The sequence below is a fragment of the Taeniopygia guttata genome, chromosome 1 (genome assembly GCF_048771995.1).
Source record: "Taeniopygia guttata chromosome 1, bTaeGut7.mat, whole genome shotgun sequence".
Taxonomy (NCBI): Eukaryota; Metazoa; Chordata; class Aves; order Passeriformes; family Estrildidae; genus Taeniopygia; species Taeniopygia guttata.
The window spans coordinates 36,182,510-36,202,891 of NC_133024.1; positions in this window are offsets into that span (position 1 = coordinate 36,182,510).

Sequence of the window (20,382 nt, forward strand, 5' to 3'; positions counted from 1 at the left end):
TTGTGGAACCAAAACAATGACATGAAATCAAAGGGAGCTGATGAATGAAAGGATGTTAGTGGAGAGCTTTGATATTTTGTCAGTACTATTAAAAAATACATTATCCTTCTGTTTTGTTGCAAAATGGGAGAAAAAGGACCACATTATTCAGAAATTATTTGCAGATATGGAGTTTAGTTCAGCACAGTTCTGAAGTGCACAGTGACTGCAATTTCAAATGTGCAGGGTAAAAAAGTGTATTTTCTAGATAGACACAAGTGAATCTTTTAGAAATAATATATTACTTTTTAATCTCAAAGTCTTAGAAGTCTTAATAAAACCCAAAGATGTTCCCATTTTGAATTGGTATTTGGCATCTCCTTTGAGATTACTGAAAGTTATTTTATCTTCATATAATGCTGAATGACTATTTGCTGAAAAATTGAGGTTCTTTTAAGGTGCCTTATATTGGACACTAAATTAATTGGGTTATCTGAACTCTATTAGTAATCTGAAACAATTTGGTCTCCATTTCGTGCTCTTAGTGACTTATTAATGTGGCTGTGACAGGAGAGGAAAAGAGCAAAGGAGAAAATGTCAGTGCAGTTATTTGCGAGTAATGCTTCCATCTGGAGAGCAATCACCTCCACAGTTCTTGCAAAAAGCTTGGATTCTACAAACCCTCTGGACAGCCACTTTCCTAGAACTGAAATGAAAACCCTATAGCAGTGAAAAAGATCACATGCTGTAGTGTCCTCTGTTTATGCCTTTGAAATTTTCCATTGAGACCAAGTGAGGAATGAGGACACCCAACGACCACTTGTCCTTCACACAGCTCGTATTTCCCTTTATCCTATTGCAATGATCTAAGTGAAGTCTGCAGCCTGCAGTGTCTATTAAACTGTAAATAAATGGATCTGCCAATCAATTAGAAATTTTAAAAGGAGGAAAACTGTGCATTTGATCATATGTAACCACTAGGAGAACCTTAAGCACTGAAACTGCTGACACTGGTCACGTTCTCAGGAATGAGTAATTAGAAGTAAGACCAGCAAAACCAGGGTATATGTATTTGTAATTTCAGTTCCTGGGCTGGTCTCAACATTCTCCAAAGTAGCATGTAAATAGTCATGTGACCAGACGTTTTAGTTTAAATCCATGATAAAACTCAGGAGTAATTTCAAAACATATGTGAGTAGGCAATTAGTTACTAGGGGTCTTTAAAAAAAAAAAAAATCCATATTTGTTGTGCAAGGGAAGCTGGAGTCCTTGTATCCAGATTTCTGTGGTTGTAGAGTAGATCCCAGTGGATGCAAGTGCTTTGCGTATTAAACTTGTGCTGGCAGTAAAAGAGCACAGAGGCTTTGGAACAGCTCTTCTGAGAGGATGCTCAGCTGCAGAACAAGTGATGTGGTGCTCAGGTCTGCCTTAGATGGTCTCAGCACCACAGATCAAAGCCTTCATAGGAACAGTGACTTGCAGTAATACCTAGTGGCAGATAAGCCTGTGGGCAGTGGGGATGTGTAAGCTACAGGTGTGGTTTGAGCACAACAGCACCTGCCAAAGGATGGGTTCTTGGTCTAGAAAGGCTGACATACTCAATGTAAAAAGTGTGACTATTATGTCTAGTATCATGTGATACTAGACTGACCGACTGACCAAAGATTTTTCTTATTTCAAGCTTATTTGGTGAAATTGTCTGGTTTGGTTTTTTTTGGTTTTTTTTTTGTTTTGTTTTGTTTTGGTTTTTTTTTCTGTTTTTTTCCCCCCCGTCTTGTTGCTCAGATCTCTACAGTTAATGGCAGCTTCCTTTCTGTGTCATTTTTTTTTGTTACAGTGTGCCATAATCCTTGCTTAACATCTCCATAGAAAACTGTATTAGCAAGCAAAATATTTATCTGCATGCTAGAGCCTGTTTCAAAGCTTAAGGTGATGAGATGGGTATTTTCCTTATCATCTTCTAAGTATTTTCATTGCTATTCCACATTGGAAAAAAACATCTCATCAGTAGAGACTTGTGAGATTTCCCTGTTTCCAAAGTTATGTGAATGCCACCCTTTCTCAAGTAATAATCACTTGCTAACCTTGCATTTGTTGCTCTTTCAGATTTCTCAGCCAGGGCTGACACTGCCGACAGCTTGATAAACTGTTTGCCACTTAACAATAGCTTTGCCTCTTCCAGGAACATTCTTTCCTGTGTATACTCACTTTGAAGAGCTACCCTGATTTTTATATGAAGCCTCTGCATAAATTAGGCATCCTTTGCTCCTGCAAAATTATCCAGGGTAAAAAAATATGACATTGTGGCTCAAGGAAACAGTTGCCTATAATAAAAGAACAAGTTCATGTGGAAGAAGAGTTCTGTGGCACTAATAATGTGGGTAGCCCTTGATGTGGGTCCTAGTTTCAATGGATCTTGGCAGTAGGATGACAGAGTTGAAGATAAAGTTTGCACCTTATATCTTGCAATTCATTTCATGGTCTGTTTTGGTGATTTTGTTTGCTTTTTAGGTAATTTGGTGACAAATTTACCGGTAGGTGGTGCTGCTGCTCTAAAGAGTCTCTGTTCGGTCTTGAGAAAGGAATGCTGGCGCTTGTATTTCAACATTCCAATGATTTCTCAGGCTCTAAAGAAAAATATTAGGAAATATTAGTCAGATACAACATTTCCTTTGTATTCCTAGGAAGATAATTACAATAGTGAATCAGGCTCTTTTATTGTAACCATGTTATTATGCTTGTATATAACATCTCTCAAAACAATTAGACTCATCCCACATGTGAAAGATCTTGGACCATCTGACTCTGCTTGCCATAGTGTCAAGTAATATGCAATGAACATTTTATTAATACACACTGAAGTAATTATTTTCATATATCATGCTTGGGAACAAAGAGAGAAATATTAAGAATGACTTGTCTGAGTCATGTGGGAAGTCTTTATCAAGACATGGAATAAAATCCAGGTAACTTGTGTCATACCTAATTTACTTGCTGTTGGTCAGCCATTTCTTCCTTAAGAAATAATTTGAGAAAGGATGTCTGTCTTGTCTGGCACTGACAAAAAAATCACTGTAACATCGGAACAAGCAGGAATGTGGTTATGCTACTTCTCTTTTCTAGAAGAAATGAGGCATAGCTATTTTATTACATTTGTTGTTGTTAGTTAGGGCTACTGCTTGTTTGTCTGAGGCTACCAATAAACACAGTGTGATTAATGTAGAACTGCTTGAGGGATGAGTTGTCTCCAAAAGTACAGTTTAGCCTTTATTTGGCAGTTGTTTGCCTAATGCAGGAAAATGTGTATGAAAGCTATGAAAAATGAATCTCTGCTTTAACACCCAGCTTGTAAAATCCACTTGATTTATCCTGCAGAAGATATTGCAATATAAAGGAATAATGAAGACAATGCCTGCCTTCATTTTCCTTTATTTTTTGGTTATGCTGTCATCTTCAATATTATTGCAATGGATTCAGGCCTATATGGAGTCATCATGACTAATAAAATGTCTTTTAAATCAAAGATGATCTGTGCTGCTGAGCTTTGAAAGGACAATTTTTAAAATCTAATTGTAACATATGTGGAATTTTCTTTCCCTTGTATGATTACTCTGATTTAATCATGAAGCGTAAGGGAGATGCAGTGGAATAGAGCAGTAGAGTATTTGAAGAGGCATTGTTGCCTCTCCAGAAGTAGGTCATCCTCCATAAGTTCTGTGTTACTGTTGTAGACTGATTATTGTCTCTGTCCTTTCTTCTGTAAAGTAGTGGTTTCCCTCTTGTGGCCTTTGAATCTCTGGAAATCTGTGGGCCACTTTTACTGGGTCCTTGGTCTTAGATAAGGTGTCAGAAAAACACAAGCATATTTCCTAAATGTGATCTTTGGGTACTGCCATTTCCAATTGATAAAAAAAATTATCAGGGACAAAGTAAAAAAAAAGACAAAGTAGGAAACTTTGAAGCCATTGACATAAATTATAGTCCCTTCAGAAACTGGGCACATGAGGGTGAGGAATGCAAAAGTAAAAATGCAGAAACAAAATAGATTTATACTGGGAATAAAGCCCAGATTTTTCTACACCCAGGTGAAGAGGGCTAAAAAGGCAATTGCTTGGAAACTCTGAGTAATTGGATTAACCTCTATTAGCATTTAAATTTGGATTGAGGGTGGACTTTTGAATTGAACTCCCACCATCCACATTTTCTCTGCTTTAGTTCAGAGTGGTCTCAGAGCATATAAACTAGAAACATCCAGGTGAAATCAGGACTCCAGAGGGACTCCAGGAGCACACCTGTTCCATTTTAGTTGTTGGCATGCAGGAGACAGGAACAGATGAGATGCAGTCTAGTCCAGTAATCTGAAAGAAATAGTGTAGTGCAGACATCATATAATAATGATAATATGAAAGTCCTTGATGACAGGGCTTTAGGTCTGCTGATGTTGGTCACTGCTAAGTGCTGAGGGCAGTGCATCTTGGTGGGTGGTGTGCAATGGGGCTCCACCAGTGACCACAGTGGGACTAGGGGCCAGTCTTCACATAGAGATGCTTCTCAGTCTTTATGCTTTCCAAGCAGCCTTCTCAGAAACTGTGGACAGTGTCCAAGGGACTGAAAAATAAAATATCTTTAAGAATGGCTGGAATAGAGACAGTCATTCCTTATGGGTTTTTTATTAAGACACAAGAAATATTTCAAACAATGGCAGCACTGCCAAGGACTCAGCAAAACAAGAAGGATCTTATACTGTTGTCTGTCAAACATCTCCAGTATACCAGATGAACACTGGGCTGTGCTCTAAATATTTTTTCTGCACTTTTCAGGAGATACTCATTTGTGTCCAACATGAATTTGCTGAAGATGTTTTTAAAAAACTCAGACGTGTGTGTCTGTCACTGGTGAGAGCTGGGTGGGCAGTAGTTGGCCCTGTCCTTGTGGGTGAAGATGAACATGGAGCTCCAGCTGACCAAGGTGATTAATGTGGGTGGAGGGTGGGCACCCCACTGAGAAGGGACCGCTGCAATGTGGTAGTCTGTTATTTTACAGTTTGTTCTTCTGCAGTATGTTTTGATATTCCTTGTTATAAGTTTGTAATGCTTTATTCTATGTACCCCATTTGGCTTCCCCAATGGTTCAGTCCTGAGTTGTTTACCACAGTTTTCCCCACCAAAATATATGTCAATCCACATGTCAATCCACCTGTATACCTCCCTTGTTCCCCTGTCTTACCCCTGTCAGTCAAAGATTGCACACTCCTTTGGTTCTGGAGTGTTCCCTGTCTCTCATCCCTTCCTCGGAGCAGAATTGGATTGTGTTGGCTTCTACTGGGGAGCTCTTACCCTGCACCCCTCCCCTAATGCCTTCCTGTTGCTCAAAGGTTGTGTCCTCCCCATGTTCTCTCTATCCTTTAAAAGTAGCCCGTTCAGGTTCAGATTTGTCACTTGCTGTGCCCCACTTAAGGATAAAGTCTTTGGAGACTCAGACAAGTGTCCTTCCCCTATTCCTGTGCCTCGGTTTCCCCGTGCTCTGTGCCCTGCTGTGCTCCCCATGCCACAGCGATCACCACCACCCACACCGGTCTGGGCAGAGACTCAGGAGTGAGCACTCGCGTGTCTGCCCCGCGGCCACCGTGGGACAGCTGCCAGGAAACCTCCATCCCATGGCCAAAGAGAGCCAGACTCACTGCAGCACCAAGGCCTCCCTGGCTGACCAGCAAGGCAGCAAAGGTTTTAAGAAACTTGAAGAATGTGGCAGTGTCCCTGCTGGAGTCTTTGTTCTGTTCCCCTAAAATGTTGTTATTGTTTTGCCAATTTTTTTTTTTTTTTAATTTGCAGGTCCTGTTAAATACAAATTGGTTTAGCTCTACCACACAGTGTGAATAAGTCTTTTCATTCCTTGATATTGCTTCCTTCAAGGTGTTTAAACTGTGTTATCATCTCACTTCAGTCTCCTTTTATCTGACAGTATATATTACACTCCCGTTTTCTCTGTTTTTATGTCACAGTCTCTAATATTGTATTCATTTATTTGCCTGTTTCTGTCCTTAAATATGTGGGATAAACTAGCATACTGAACAGAAAATTTCCTATAATTCTAGGTAGATCATTACTACATTATATAAAGCTTCTCAGGATTTGACTTAGACTTTAAATATATCTACTGTTACAGCATCTTTTACATCCTCAACGTTGTTAAGTTAGGTTTGTTAAATTATATCTAATGGAAAGGATTTTAAGGGGTTGTTTTGACTTTCTTCTTGTTGTTATTGGGTTTTTTTTGGTTGTGGTTTTTTTTTTGTTTTGTTGTTGATTTTGGTGTTTGGGTGTAGTTTTTGGTTAGCAAATGAGATCTACAGAAAATGTGTTTGTTTAAAAGGCAAGTTGCAATTGTATGAAATACTTTTTTAACATGATATTTGTTTCCTTTGCTTACATAGAAGGTCTGCAGAGTCTGCAGACCTGCCCCAGGAATGGATGCCTTTGTACTTGGGCATAATCTCATTCGTATCACCAGGATTTTCTACAGGCAGTAAGGTACACCAATATAAATCCAGTTTAGGGATTAAAACATAGCCATGACAACATACAAACCAAAAGAAGAGCCTTAGATAAGGAAGTGATGCATGGTTGGAGGATGAGGGACAGTTGGGAATGCATGAAAAGAGCAGATTCACAACCTGCGGAGAGGCATTTTGCGGCTTCTGTGTCTGGAGGTTTCCAAGAGCAGACTGGATAAAGCCAGACACAACGGGGTGTGACCTGAGATGTGTTCTGTCTTTGGGCAGAAGATTGGACTAGAGACCTCCCAAACTTCCTTTCAGCCTGAATTTCCCTATGATCCTAGGAAAAATGAAGACAATGTATGACAATGTATTTATCCACAGGAGTAAATCAGTGTTTACTGATGTTTCTTCCATAGTTTTTACTATATTAGATTTTAACAATCTCAAGAAAGAACATATTTTCATTTCTTTAACAGTTGGGATCAACCAGTTGCTCCTAAAATACACACTATAGAATATTTTCTGGTCATATTTTTAAGATGGCAGAATCAAGTTTACAAACACCTGTAGATGTTTATATTTGACAATAGACCCTGACTTTTGGAACCACAGTATATTTTCGAAGCAGTTTGCCAAAGCAAATACCCTTTTATGTGAACATTTTAATCAATCATGGTTTGTCACTGTGAAAGGGTCAGGACCTTAAAATATAACAGTACATAGACTCCCTATTAAAGAACCTTCCAATCTGCTTTAAAGTCTTATAACCTTTTATAATCCTATAAGAAATTCTATAGCATCTTTCTGTAAAAGTTCAGAATGCCTACTCACAGAACCTTGTGTTCTGAACTACCAAAATAGTTTTTTTAATTATTATTTTTGTAGATATATTCTTCAGAAGGTCTTCCATCTAAGTATAAATTTAGTCCAAGGTTGCTTGGCATATGAAGTCAGAGGAGATCATGACACTAGACAGCACAGGGCAGGTTTGTGACATAATTCTAAATATCCTTTAAATTAGGGAGAGATCAAGTATTTACCCACATTGGGTATTACACCACGTTTGAATGAGATTAAGGATATTGATGTATTCAGTATAAAGCCACTGAAAAAATACCCATGTTAAATAAACACAAATAAGGCATAGTTATCAAAGAAAAAAAATTTAGATGCTTGTTCTGCACAAGCGCTTCCACAGAGATCTGACTGAAGAAAATGCCTCATGACTTGTGCTTTGACCTCAAGAATTCACTCAGCATTTCCCAATGCAATCAGATGTGTTGATTCCTGTAGCAATGGGGGTAGCTGCCTATTTTTGTGCTTTCCTCCCTCCCTTGCCTGCTTCTGCCTCTCAATTTTCTTTTACTTCACTCCTGCTTTTTTCTCTCCATTCTCCTTCCTTTCCCCACATCTCACACATCTGGAGACTAACAGCCTATAGAAATGATTTTCCTAAACATCCAGTATGTTACTACTGTAATAATACAGAAGGAAAGGGAACGAACCATAAAATAATTGGCAGATCAAGGAAAAACCTGGTCTGTATCACGTGGGAGCACAGGAATCAGAATAATATGGGGGTTTTTATTTCTAAGGAAGAATTGTAATGATATGTAAATTAAAGGCAAAAGAATGGAGGCCCAGACTGCTGCATGAATAATACCTCTGTAGTTCTGAACAATGAGGATAAGAGTTTTTCAGATGGCTCATACAGGCACCTCTACACTGGTTACATAGAAAACCATGTCCAGTTTTGTTCATTTAAAGTGTGTATTTGGGGATGTCTTTTCAGCAAGTGTTCCTGATGACCTAACTCATTGGTGGAAGGAAAAACAGAGACTTGAACAACAGACAATATTGTTGAGTCCACCTGAATGAGTGTAGGAGATGTAGCTGTTCACTTTCCAAGACAAATCAACTGTGAACATCAAGTCTAATGTTCTTCAAATTATGAAAAGAATTATTAATTGTCTTATGGCTAAAGAATATTTATTGGTATATTCAATGACAGGGCTTTTTTTTTTTTCTTTTTATGTATAGTGTGAAAATAATTGAGGAGTGAAAAATTCTTTTTAGGACTGTAATAATTAATCAAAATTGAGCATGTTATAAAATATGGCTCGGATGTTCATCTGATGCAAATAAGCTCTTGTTTGAAATCAACAGAGCTGTGGCAATTTATGACAGTTTATTTTTCTTTTGAAAATATACCCAATATACCCAAGCAATAATTTTTCTTTCTTATAGTTAAGAACCAGATTTCAATCTGTTCATTCACAAAACTATGGAACATAATAATTTTTAAACTACCCTGTCTCCCACAATTCAGTGCTTTCTAGGATAGGGTTTGTCACTGTCCATTTTTCTCTTTGGTATTAGCCATGTGAAACAATGTAATTGTGAGTTTAGTCGTGCTGCTAGTCTGAAATTTACAGCTGAACAGGACTGGAATTCCTTTGTAACTGTGCCTCTAAAAATCTGATGTAATACTCATGAAGTCTTCGGTGTTACAGTAGTGTAGAATATTTCCTGCCCTTGGATATTTACTGGCATGAAACAAAACAGTGATGAGGAGCTGGTTTTTGACAGAGAGGGAGAGGTACTTTGTCAGAAAGAAGGTTGCAGCATTGTAGCATCACCATAAGAGGTCTCAACAGGAGATTTTAGAGAGGCGAGAACGATTAAATTTTGAAACAGAGCTGATTTCATTCATTAATCCACACATTTCTACAAGTACGCTACACCAAATCATGTGTGTTCAAATATTCTGTCTTCTCTTGCAGCACCATGTGCAGGCAGGCAGACCAAGATTCCCAGTGGTGCCACAAGGACAGAGCTGCATGGCACTCCCTCAGGTAACAAACAAAAGGACAAAGAGAAATGGGCTCAAGTTGTGCCAGGGGAGGTTTAGATTCAACATTAGGAAAGATTCCTTCACTGAAAGGGTGGTCAAGCATTGCAACAGGCTGCCCAGGGAAGTGCTGGAGTCACAGTCTCTAAAAGTGTTCAAAAAAGATGTAGGTATGGTGCTTATAGACATGGTTTACTGGGGGACTTGGCAGTCCTGTATTAATGGTTAGACTCATTGACCTTAGAGGTCTTTTCCAACCTTAATGATTCTACAATTCTACACAGCGGATGAGAGAAATAGGCCAGATTCTCTTCATCTTTTGGATTTGGCTTAGGTTGGTGATTTTGGATATGGCTTTTTTCTTCCCCGTATAAACTGGAGATTAGTCTCTGCATCCTGTTCCACCTGTGACCCCTCATGATTTACGCACTGTCTTTTCTTTCCCAGTTTGGGTATCCTGAGAAGGAAGATAGAGATATGCTAGGCTCCTGATGGCCTCCTGATCTAAGTGCCATCAGTGCATCATTCTTCTAGCCCTCCTCCTGCCATGTGATTCTTCATGGTGCTTCCACATCTGTACATTTTTATCTATTCCAGTTTAAACACATCTGCTGCAATTCTCTATGCAAGACAGATGCTGTTCTCCTAATATTTAATGTAGATATTCATGATGAACCATGATGCTGAAAAATACGTTAATAGGGGCATTACAGAACTGATATTGAACTCTTGTCATATTAAATAGCAGTATATCATCACTGGTGCATTACTTCCTACTAGAAGGAATGTTGCAGTAGCAGGACTATTATGGGCTTGAAAGCAAAGGAATATTAATCTTTTTTTTCATTTAATCCACAGCCGAGTATACCTCGTATTACAGGTAATTGCTGTAAAGGGTTGTTAACATAATCTGCATATCTTCTTATCCTTGAGACCGAATTAATCTCATCTAACTATAGACATCTGCAGTGCTGACAGTTACTTCTGAGATACTGGGTTCTGGGTTACTGGTGAAGTAAAACGTACACTTCTAACTAAGGTGCAGGTTTTTTGATCTATTTTAGATACCTACTTTAGCATAAGAAAAATAACAGCAAAATATGTTTATTTTCCCCTCTCGATTTTGAAAGAAGTCTACAGATTTCAAATATAGAAATCCACATTTAGTTAGTAGTACCACTCCACATGTCTACTTTCTGTAATAATGGCCCCATAACTATTATTGCGACCACATGTGGACAAAAAAAAATTTGCCCACTGCCCCCAAAGGATCAAATGAGTGATGGAAATACTTCTGGAATATAAAGAAATTGAATTAAAATATCTTTTCCATGTGTAATGGAGGGATTGACTTCTTTTGTGATATAATTGAATGTATTTTCATTTCGTGAGTGGGGACAAAATCAATTTTTATTCAAGGGGAGAATCTGATCCAGAATTATAGTTTTTCACCTGGCACATGATAAAAGTCAATCAGATATCTCCTGCACATGATAGCAATTTGTATTACATTTTCTTGTTACTGAGAATTGAGTTGATAACCTATTTAGCTCATCTAGTAGGTAAAGATCAGTGCCCAACACAACTATCCAAGGCAACTGCCTTCGAGCTACTGTGTCTTTAATATTTTGGTTTTCAGTGGTTTTGACCTACTGCTTTTGCTAGTTTAAAGGCTCAGATTTCAACTTTTCCACATGACCAATGACTCTCTGTTATCACTTCTGGTAAGTTGCAATGTCTGTGCAACTCCTGTTCTACCATTATGGCCAAGGGTTACAAATGTGACTACTAATTTTCAGCACTCCCTCTGGAATACTTGAATCCAGCCAGAGTGGCATGAGTCTTCCTGATGACATGACTGACAGCTCCATACTGATGGTTGAATATCCCAGTAGATCCAAGATAGATCTATATGCTTATTTTTAGGCATTTGAACCCTGTGCCATCTGGTTTTGAAATTCTTGGACTAAATTGCTGGACAGGGGTTTTTTGAGCTACATGTCAGTAAGGTAAAGGAAAAAGTAAATAATTTGTACTGAATAGGATTCTCTTTGAATGACTCAAGGGCTCATTCGTCTACTAAAAGCCACCTTTTCTGCCTTCTCAGAGCCCCCAAATCCCAAGCTCTTTTCAAAATGTGTAATTACTATTAAATCTGATCCAGATGTTAAGAAATAACAAACTAGTATGAAAAACTAGTGGCAACATTTCCATTACGGAAGATGATCACAAATGTGAAGTGTCCAACACTGCAGTGCAAATGCTGAAGCATTTTTCAGTTTCTGACTGCAGCCCACATTAGCAAACCAAGCCTGATTCTTTATTTTTTTAAATTTCTTGTATTTTTAATGTTAATTTCTTTGTACAAAAGACCTTAGCAAGTCATGCACCTGTGATGTTCAAAGAGCTTTCCTACAGGGAAGACTTGAGTTCTTTGAAAAAGCATGTAGGATCAGGAACATTGGTTAATATTTACTGCCTTACAACTGTAGATAATAGTAAAATAATAACAAACTAAGCTAAATAATAATCAGTTGCACAGCAACATGAAAATCAGAATATTTCACAGAACTACAGTAAGTCCTTGAGCTTTTCCTCTGTTCTAACAGGTCCTGTCAAAGCAGATAAAGAAGAGAGGGGTTCAGAAACAAGTGCTCCTTCAAAATAAGAGTAGACAGCAAATGGAGTGATTGTACCGTGGAAATGGATTTTGCCATTTGAAATGGAGAGAAAACATGTAAGAAGGGTTAAGCTTATCCCTAAGACAAAGCTTCTGGAAGAAGGCTCAGTCATAGAACTCTGCTGCAGAATCCACCCATATGAAGTGACAATGGACAGCAGAACAGATGTACAAGTGCAATGCCCTTAGTTGGTGGCAGTGTGAACAGTGTATTTCAGAGGGGTGCTCAGCAAGGACTACTCCCTTACTGTGGGAAGCTGTCTGTAGGACGAGCTACTAATGCCACTGCATGACAGAGGTTTGATGATGGCTTACAGCCTTTGTGTAAAAGGATGAGAATATGCTATTGCTCTGTTACTCTTATGACCCAGCACTCCAAATGAGTAACACATCTCTGTGCGTAGATGAAAAAACATGGTTTAACTTTCTTGTCAGGAAGGCTTACTGACATTTTTCACTCATCTCTCTTTACAAAAAAATTTTCTGTATCTGCTGAGTGGAAGCCTTGACAAAAAACAAGAAACAAAATTTGGGAAGAAGGAAGTCCTTGGACTAATGCTCTCAATAATGCTTCCCATAATGTTGACTCTCTTGTTCTAATTTGCACTAAAATTGATGGACTTTTTTTCTGTGCTGATTTAGGCCCCTGTTCAGCATGATTACAAAATTGAAAACTATGTCTTTAACTGCACCGGAGAGTGCTGATTGCAGGCTCTGTTACATTACGTCAATACTATCATGTCATTAGTGCTGGGCTTTCATACTGCTTATTGTAATGATACCCCTCCTGTAGTCCTTGCTGAAACTTTGCACACAGATGATGAGGCCTTGCTCTCCTTATGTACACAGTGCATTAGAGCCAATGGGTCAATAGCAGCTGGCTGCAAGATCAAGCCCTGAATTTTGAAATAACTTTTGCCAAATCTATAGTCTATGAAATCAACATTATTACTCTTAAAATACCTTCCATCTATAACCAAAACTCTGAAGTGCACATTTGGGATAGTGCAATATTTAATGAAATATTAATTTTAAATGTGATGGATACTGTCCCAGAATGAATAAGGAAGAACTTCTCTAGTATTCTCAAGCAGAACATGTAATTGATACCAAAGATAAACCTTCCTTGACTTCAAGACATCTCTTGTAGAATTTTTATGACAATCTCCCTTCCAAGAACCCATCATTCTTGATTAGATTACAGTGACTATTGATAGAGAATGGAATAAATATCCACATGGCCATTCTTTATTAGGACCTTTCTGGATCTGTGCCTTCATTAAGTTCTTAGTTTTGCACATGTAGAAAGAAAACCCTTAGCTGCTGTTGTGCTGCAGATTTCATGTCAGAAATGCTGGGAAAATATGCAGGAGTGGAGGAGGGGAAATTCTTTCTGCAAATAGGCAATATAAGTTGCATACATGCTACCACCATGACTTAAATGACTGAAGGTCCTCTCCTGGCTGTATTCATAGAATAACAAATTTTCCCAGCTTTGTTAAAGTGAGCACTTGAAAGTATGAACAGGCATTTAAAAGATGGCAGTGGAGTTCCTACTTGGCAATGTTTCACAAAACCCTGAATTTGTGGAATTAACTGGATGGTAGGGGTGGAAATGGGGTAATTCCCTTGTTCTAACCCAAGCAGTTATGAAGACAAAATCTGAATGAATCATCACAGGCTCTTTCTATAGTTGGGGTGTTACTCATCTCATGATAGCACAGGGATTTATAGACTTAGCTCCCATGACTCCAAAGTTTCAGAATTCACCTGTTTACAATATTCAGCTCTGCATATTTATAGTAGCCTATAATTACATCCATTAAGAGCTTTTTAAAATTTCTTTTGAGTGCTTGAAGATAGCTATTCCATAACATTAATGAGCAGAGTTTCCCTGCTGACAGGTGTGGTATGATTTGAAGTTATTGTCAAGACTTGTGAAAGCTCAAGAAAGTAGACACTTGAAGAAAAAGTATTTTTATATATGAATTAACACAAATGAGTGACTTACAGAAAGGCATTAGATGATATAAGAAGGAAGCAGTCTAAGTCCAATGCATACTCTTTCATTCAAATCAGTGATTTTGCACCTTTTGCAACTTGGTGTCAATAGCAAGAGCCAGGGCCTTTGTTTACCACACACTTCACCTTTCACAGATTTTCACGGATTACAACAATTTTGTATTGCCAATATCAGCAAAGCGTCTTGGGGCTATACTTTGTCTCTTTCCCACTCTCCTAGGCAATCTGTTGCAAGATAAGTCTTGCATTGGGTACTTTGCCTCAAAGGCACTTTTCTGTCATCACTGTGTATGGAGCCAGGATCTGCATGTTGTGGAAAATAGCATAGGTTAACTCCCTGTTAGGGTGCCACCTGATTTTTTTTGAGCTTTGGCACCTCAGTAGTTATAATGACAAAATTCAGCACCTCTGCTAGGTGGGTTGAAAGCCGTCTGCAGTGCTTTTTTACCTGAAAATCAGTTGACAAAAAGCAGAACCCAAGGCAGACTTTTCTTCCTCCTAATATTAAACTCTCTTGCTTTAGAAAAATGGTTTAATGGTTTAGTTAGTAATTATTACTCTTTTTCTTTGTAATGTGGTTTAGCTCAGCATTTTATTTCACAGTACCAAAGTGAGCGAAAATTGTTGTGCAACAGCTTTCCCATACAATAACAGTACCACTAACTGCTTTTTTTGGGGAACAAGTGACTGAGAAAGGTTTGCAGAATAAATAAATGAACATCAGACCTATATATATTATTTCCTCATAAACAGAGACATAGAAGCCACTATAAGTTGGCTTCTTAATAGTAAATAAGCCAATTTCTCCCTTTGTCAGTCAGCAGTGCAGTCTAATATTCTCTGCACTCCAACTCTGATAATTTTGTTCATTATATATCCCAAAGGTTGTTTCTATGCTGATCTTAGAGGCATTAATATCAACCTTGGTAAATATCTCTGAGATGCAGCATCATGGTAGTCTAATTTACTTATGTACTAACATTGGCCACTGATAACTTTTTCCTGACAGTGAGAATAAGTAATAGAAAATTGTTTTCTCAAACAGGGGCATGCTGTTTCCATTTAGTTTCTTTGGAGAGAAATTTGATGCCCAGAAGTGGTGGTATTGGAAGCAAAGGGGATGCTCTGGCTTGTACCAGCCAGAATTCAGGGAACAGGGATGTGCTGCTGGGCTGTAGCACTCCAGTCTTCCTCTCAGTTCAAGTCAGTGCTGGTGGCAGCAACCCTCAGGAAGAGAAAACTGGTTCTTCCCATCTTCTCATTTCATTATCTCCTTGCTAAGATCATGCACAGAAAAAAAAAAAAAAAAAAAAAAATTCAGTCTGCAGTTTGAATAATAGGGTTTGCAATCCTTGTTCCAGAGTACATTTCCCAAGGCATTAAGGAAATGCCCTCCACCTCCCACAGATTGATCATGCTGAATGGGAAAATGCTCTGCATCAATGAAAGAAGGGAAGATTATGGCAAGGTGCCATGACAGGTTAGGAGGAAGACAGAAACCTGATCTAAAGGCAGATGGAGGCTTATGGATAGAAGAAGGATAGAAGATGTCTGAATAAGGCTGGATGAGTAAACTAATGCTGACACATTCCTTTTATGAAGGAAGAAAGGAAACAAAGACATGCCTCTTTGAAGTATCATGAAGTGAATCTTTGGAGCAATAGAAAAGGGAAACCTTGTCCTCAGTGAGGCCTGAACTAAAACTCCAATCTGTGCTAAACATTTCTGTAGGGACACAGATGGAAAAGCCGTAATATCAGAGCACATGTCTTTGCTCAGGATCCAGCTGTGATGGGGGAAGAGATCAGCATCATTTCCTTTGCTGCTGGCTGTCATTCCTTTAGTTCTGCTTTTGTGAAATAATTGCCTGTAAGCAAAATTATCTGGATCATAATAAATAATGTTATATCCATAATCTAAAGAGTGCTGCTGTGAATTAAATTGAAAAATGCCATGTAAACCTCTCAAGTGGTGGATGGAGAGAACATCCAGCTGGTGTGTGGTGCCAGGCACCCAAGGTAGCATCATCCATAAGGGATCTTGTCTGCTCTTGGCTTTGAGAGTCAATGAAATTAAAAGATCACCCACAATATACTTACTCTATGGTGGAAAGTGTGGTAGAGGGGACAGCTGGCTAAAACCATGAAAGATTTGTGTTGTTTGGTCTCAGTCTCTTCTCCTGTGTTATTTTTATGCACCCTTCCTGGTCCTTTTTTCTGATATAACCTCTCCTCTTCCTGCCTATCAGGAAATGTCCTTATTGTTTGAAATCTTTAAATTAATTTTCTTTTTCCCCTTCATTTCTCTGAGCTTTTTTTGTAAAAAAGGTAATCTCTTGTGTCTTCCCAAGAAACCTAAAATTCCTCTGTTAAAAAGAGCTATTATAAACAAGACCTTTGCTTTTTGATTTTTTCTAATTTGTTTTTCAGATCTAGGATATGGCTTGTAAGGCCTCTATAAACAATAGCAGAATACAAAGGCAATCCCTGATACCTATTGGCTGTATTCAAAACTGACCTGACTGGAGAATCCAGGTATATCATTTGGGGAAGAAAACGAGGGAAATCTGGTTTTGTCTAAATAGGTCATTTAATTTGCTGTAGGTATTTGGTAGACAGCATCTAAAATGTTTAAGCAAGTTCTGTATGTAGAAACTGAGTACCTCTAGATTTTTGAAAATCTGGTACTTGAGTTGTATTTGACCACGGAATTTTTACTCGCTGAATTTCTTGGTTGCACCAATAGATGGCAATCCATCTTCACATTCCTTCACTTCTTCAAAAGTGAACTAAAAGGTGAGGAGGAAAGCGAGAAAACAGTTTTCCTCAAATGCTTTTTTCCCCTTTTATGTGTCAGACTTTCAAAGCTAAATGTTCAAATGCCCTGGAAATGAGAAATTATCTGAAAACTAGTACACTGCATGCTACCACAGCACAAATTACCCATGCTGTCCTGTCAGATTTAATCTGCCTGAATCCTTTTTGGAAGTGATGATATGGGATTTAGTTTCCACGTGAGCTAGTAAACTGAGATTAACACTGTTCTTGATACAGTTGCATATTTTAATCTAAGATTTGATTTATTACTCAAATTCTACATTGTGAAATCTTCAATAGATATCAAAAAGACAGGGAAAAAAAAGATAAATCTCAAGTCATATGGAATATACTTGATCTTCCCGTCTGATTGTGCTTTGTGCTACAGCACTGTAATTCAGAAATAACTGGAAATGAAATATCTCAGTGTCACAATAGCAAATATGATGGTAAAATTAAAACTGAGTCTGGTTTGCTCTGCTGCCATTGTGGGAGCACTTGTGAACTTTAGAGATAGCTTTTTGAGAAAAATTGGCCTCCAATTTGATTAGAGAATCTGATTGTTGAATTAATTCAACCTTTTTACTCCCTTTATTTACTCATATACTACCATTACTGCCACAGAGCTCATGGGCATATGAGATGGTTTTTAGGAGATATTTCCTACAAAAACTAATTTACTTGATGCCAATTTGTTTAAAAATGGATGCCTTTGCCCTGGCTGTGATGTTCTCTGCACCCAGGGGTGGTCTCAGACCAGCAAGTTAAGTTCATTTGGCAAATAATATTTATTTCAGCTGCATTGTCTTGTTGATCCAGGCTGTACCTGGATAAGGCTTTATGTGGAAAGTGGCTAAACAGTTGGTCCCTCCAGCCTGATAACTGGGACAAAGCTCCCTGGATCCCAGGAGGCACTGGTATCAATAATATCCCACTGGATAAGCAGAACAGCGTCACAGGGAGCCATGCAGCCCTGCTGCAGCCACAGAGGCCTGGGGCTGCAGTGGCAGAGCTGAATGCAGCTCCATGCCCTGCACCAGAGGTGCCCTGAGCTCTGCACCCATCACTCTCTGCTGTACCCCAGCCCTTCTGCTGGCCCCCCGTGGCACTGCCTGACCTGCTTCCCTCCTGCAGTGCTTGCACTGGGCTTTGGAAGATGTCTGTGCAGGTCTGTCACTCTGCCTGGCACCATTGGAAAGCCTCACGCAGTTTGGGAAGAAGCAGCATGCTTCTGCAGTACATACTTCTCCCTGAATTCTTGGCATCCTGTAATTTATTCTGTCCTTTCCTGCACTAGCAAGAGAACACTGCAAGTCAGTAAACAGGCCTTAATCTAGAGTTATTGTTAACTAAAGAATGCAGGTAGTGCTGAAAATAAATTGCATCTACTAACAGTGCACATTATGAAACCAGGCATTTCTTATAGAATCCTCCACTTTACCAAAATTAGTGCCTTGTGTATAAAGAATAGCTCTCTTATTTTTGTTGGGGGTGCTCATAGCTGATGAATAGAGCTGAGCCTCAAGAAGTTATTTTGGATGATAACAGCAATAGGGCATCTAGAGCAGCAAGCTAAAAGAAAAGGAAGTTTCACTCATTAATTACCCATTCTTCTGGTTTCTAAGTATAAACATGCTGCGCTTCCACAAGCCTACAGGTACAGAAAAGGGCATAAAGTGCCTTGAACCATAAAATTTCTGCCCTGATCATATGCTCACATTTTATGTAGGCATTTTATGTATTTTATGTGCTTCAGAGGTTAGGTTTTTTTTGTAATAAGACATCATTTTACTTCCAGAGGGAGCATTATTTTACTTCTGTGTATTTTATGAAGCTTTTCCTTTAACAAAAAGAAAAAAAATGCCCCAGCCACTGTCTGGGATTATGTGAAATGGGAAGAGAATACACAAAACCCAGCCTTCAGCCTCAAGGATGAACCTCCATAATCTGGAGCCAACACCAGATGAACTGCTAAAGGGCTGCTGTTTAAGCCTTGATACCATTACCTTTCCTCTTTGACCTGAAGGGATTGATTGTCTGCTCCTGGAGTATTAATGAGTTTTCTGAGCTTCTTTGCAGCAAACCTGTGGGCATGAACTTTCTCTTGCCTAAAGGAATGGAGGATAAATCTCTGAGCTTGTTTTCATGGCTGCAGTTTAATTGCTGATACGGGGGATTTTGTCATTTTTTCAATGAACAACATCAGAATTGATGAATTTTATATTTCCTCAAAAAAAACCCAAAAAACCCAAACAAAAAACAACAAATATGCAGGGGAGTCAGATAAATGTAAGAAAGGAATGGGAAAAAGGGGAAGACCCACTAGCATTATTTTTCAGGTCTCAGAAATGTATTTACTAATGCAGTGAATAAATTTTAACATGGCACAAGTCTCTGTGCAGCCCCAGCCAGTTCCCCAGTAGATCCATAGCACTCTCATCCTAGTGAAAGGGTGTCAGCTTCATTAATGGCAGCATTCTCCAGATACACACAAATTAATCAAGCATGTATGAGAAGTTAATGAGTAAAAAATTAGTGGGGTATTTTTGATGCCTTTTGTAGATATTTCTAATTAAACGGGGATGCTTATTTCTGGAGCTAGAGAGCAAAGTTGGAAAACCACTACGTCAGTAGGTTTTTTATTAATTTTCAATGAGCTTCTGAGCAGGATCTGATAGTATAAGCACAGCAGAAAGATGGGGCCCTGGGTACAGCACCAGGCTAAAAGTTGCAACACTCAGCTTTACAGTGTTAATCTACTTCAACTTTATAGGTCACTTTACCCTCCATGCCTCAGTTTCCCTCCAAAAGCTGTTGTTTTTCTTCAGGGTGGAATTTCCTTTTCTTTATGGGGATTTGCTGAACCCCGGTTGTGAGAAGGGCATGGACCTTATGGGAGACCATTGTGGTAGTGTAATGTAGAATATCTGACCTGTAATCGCAGGACAGGAAATTCCTGGGCATCAGTAGGAGACCAGGGTGCACTGCTGACATCCACATGCTCTGTTCTGTGTCACTGCAGAACTTTGGCGTTTCCTCTGTTTGGGTTCTGGATCCTTTCTGAGCATGGATTGTCGATTTCACCAAACAAGGGCAAAAGGACTAAATACAAGCAATTTTCAAAATAAATGCTGAACATATCAGTTCACGCAACATTAAGTTCACTATTATGTGGATGTTCTTTCAGCCACTCTGTGTGTCCTGTTTATTTCACAGCATGATTGAACATTTAATGAATAAGTTTGAAAGGGAGAAGGAATTTAACTTCACCTGTCACCTGGGGAAAGTTACCTTGTTAATTTTCTACTGTTTGGCATTCTGAGCTCTTGAAAAAAAGCATCAGGAGGTTTGTCCCTGCCAAAGGATATGACCTTTAGTGAACTGAGAAGCACAGCATGCAGTCTCTGTCTTAAACCAACTGTTGCACTGCTTTTCATATTTATTTAAATGTCCTCTGGCATAGCACGAGAAACCAGGAGGGATCACATGAAAACTCACCAGGATTATGTTGGTTCATAAAAGCACAGCTTTTCTC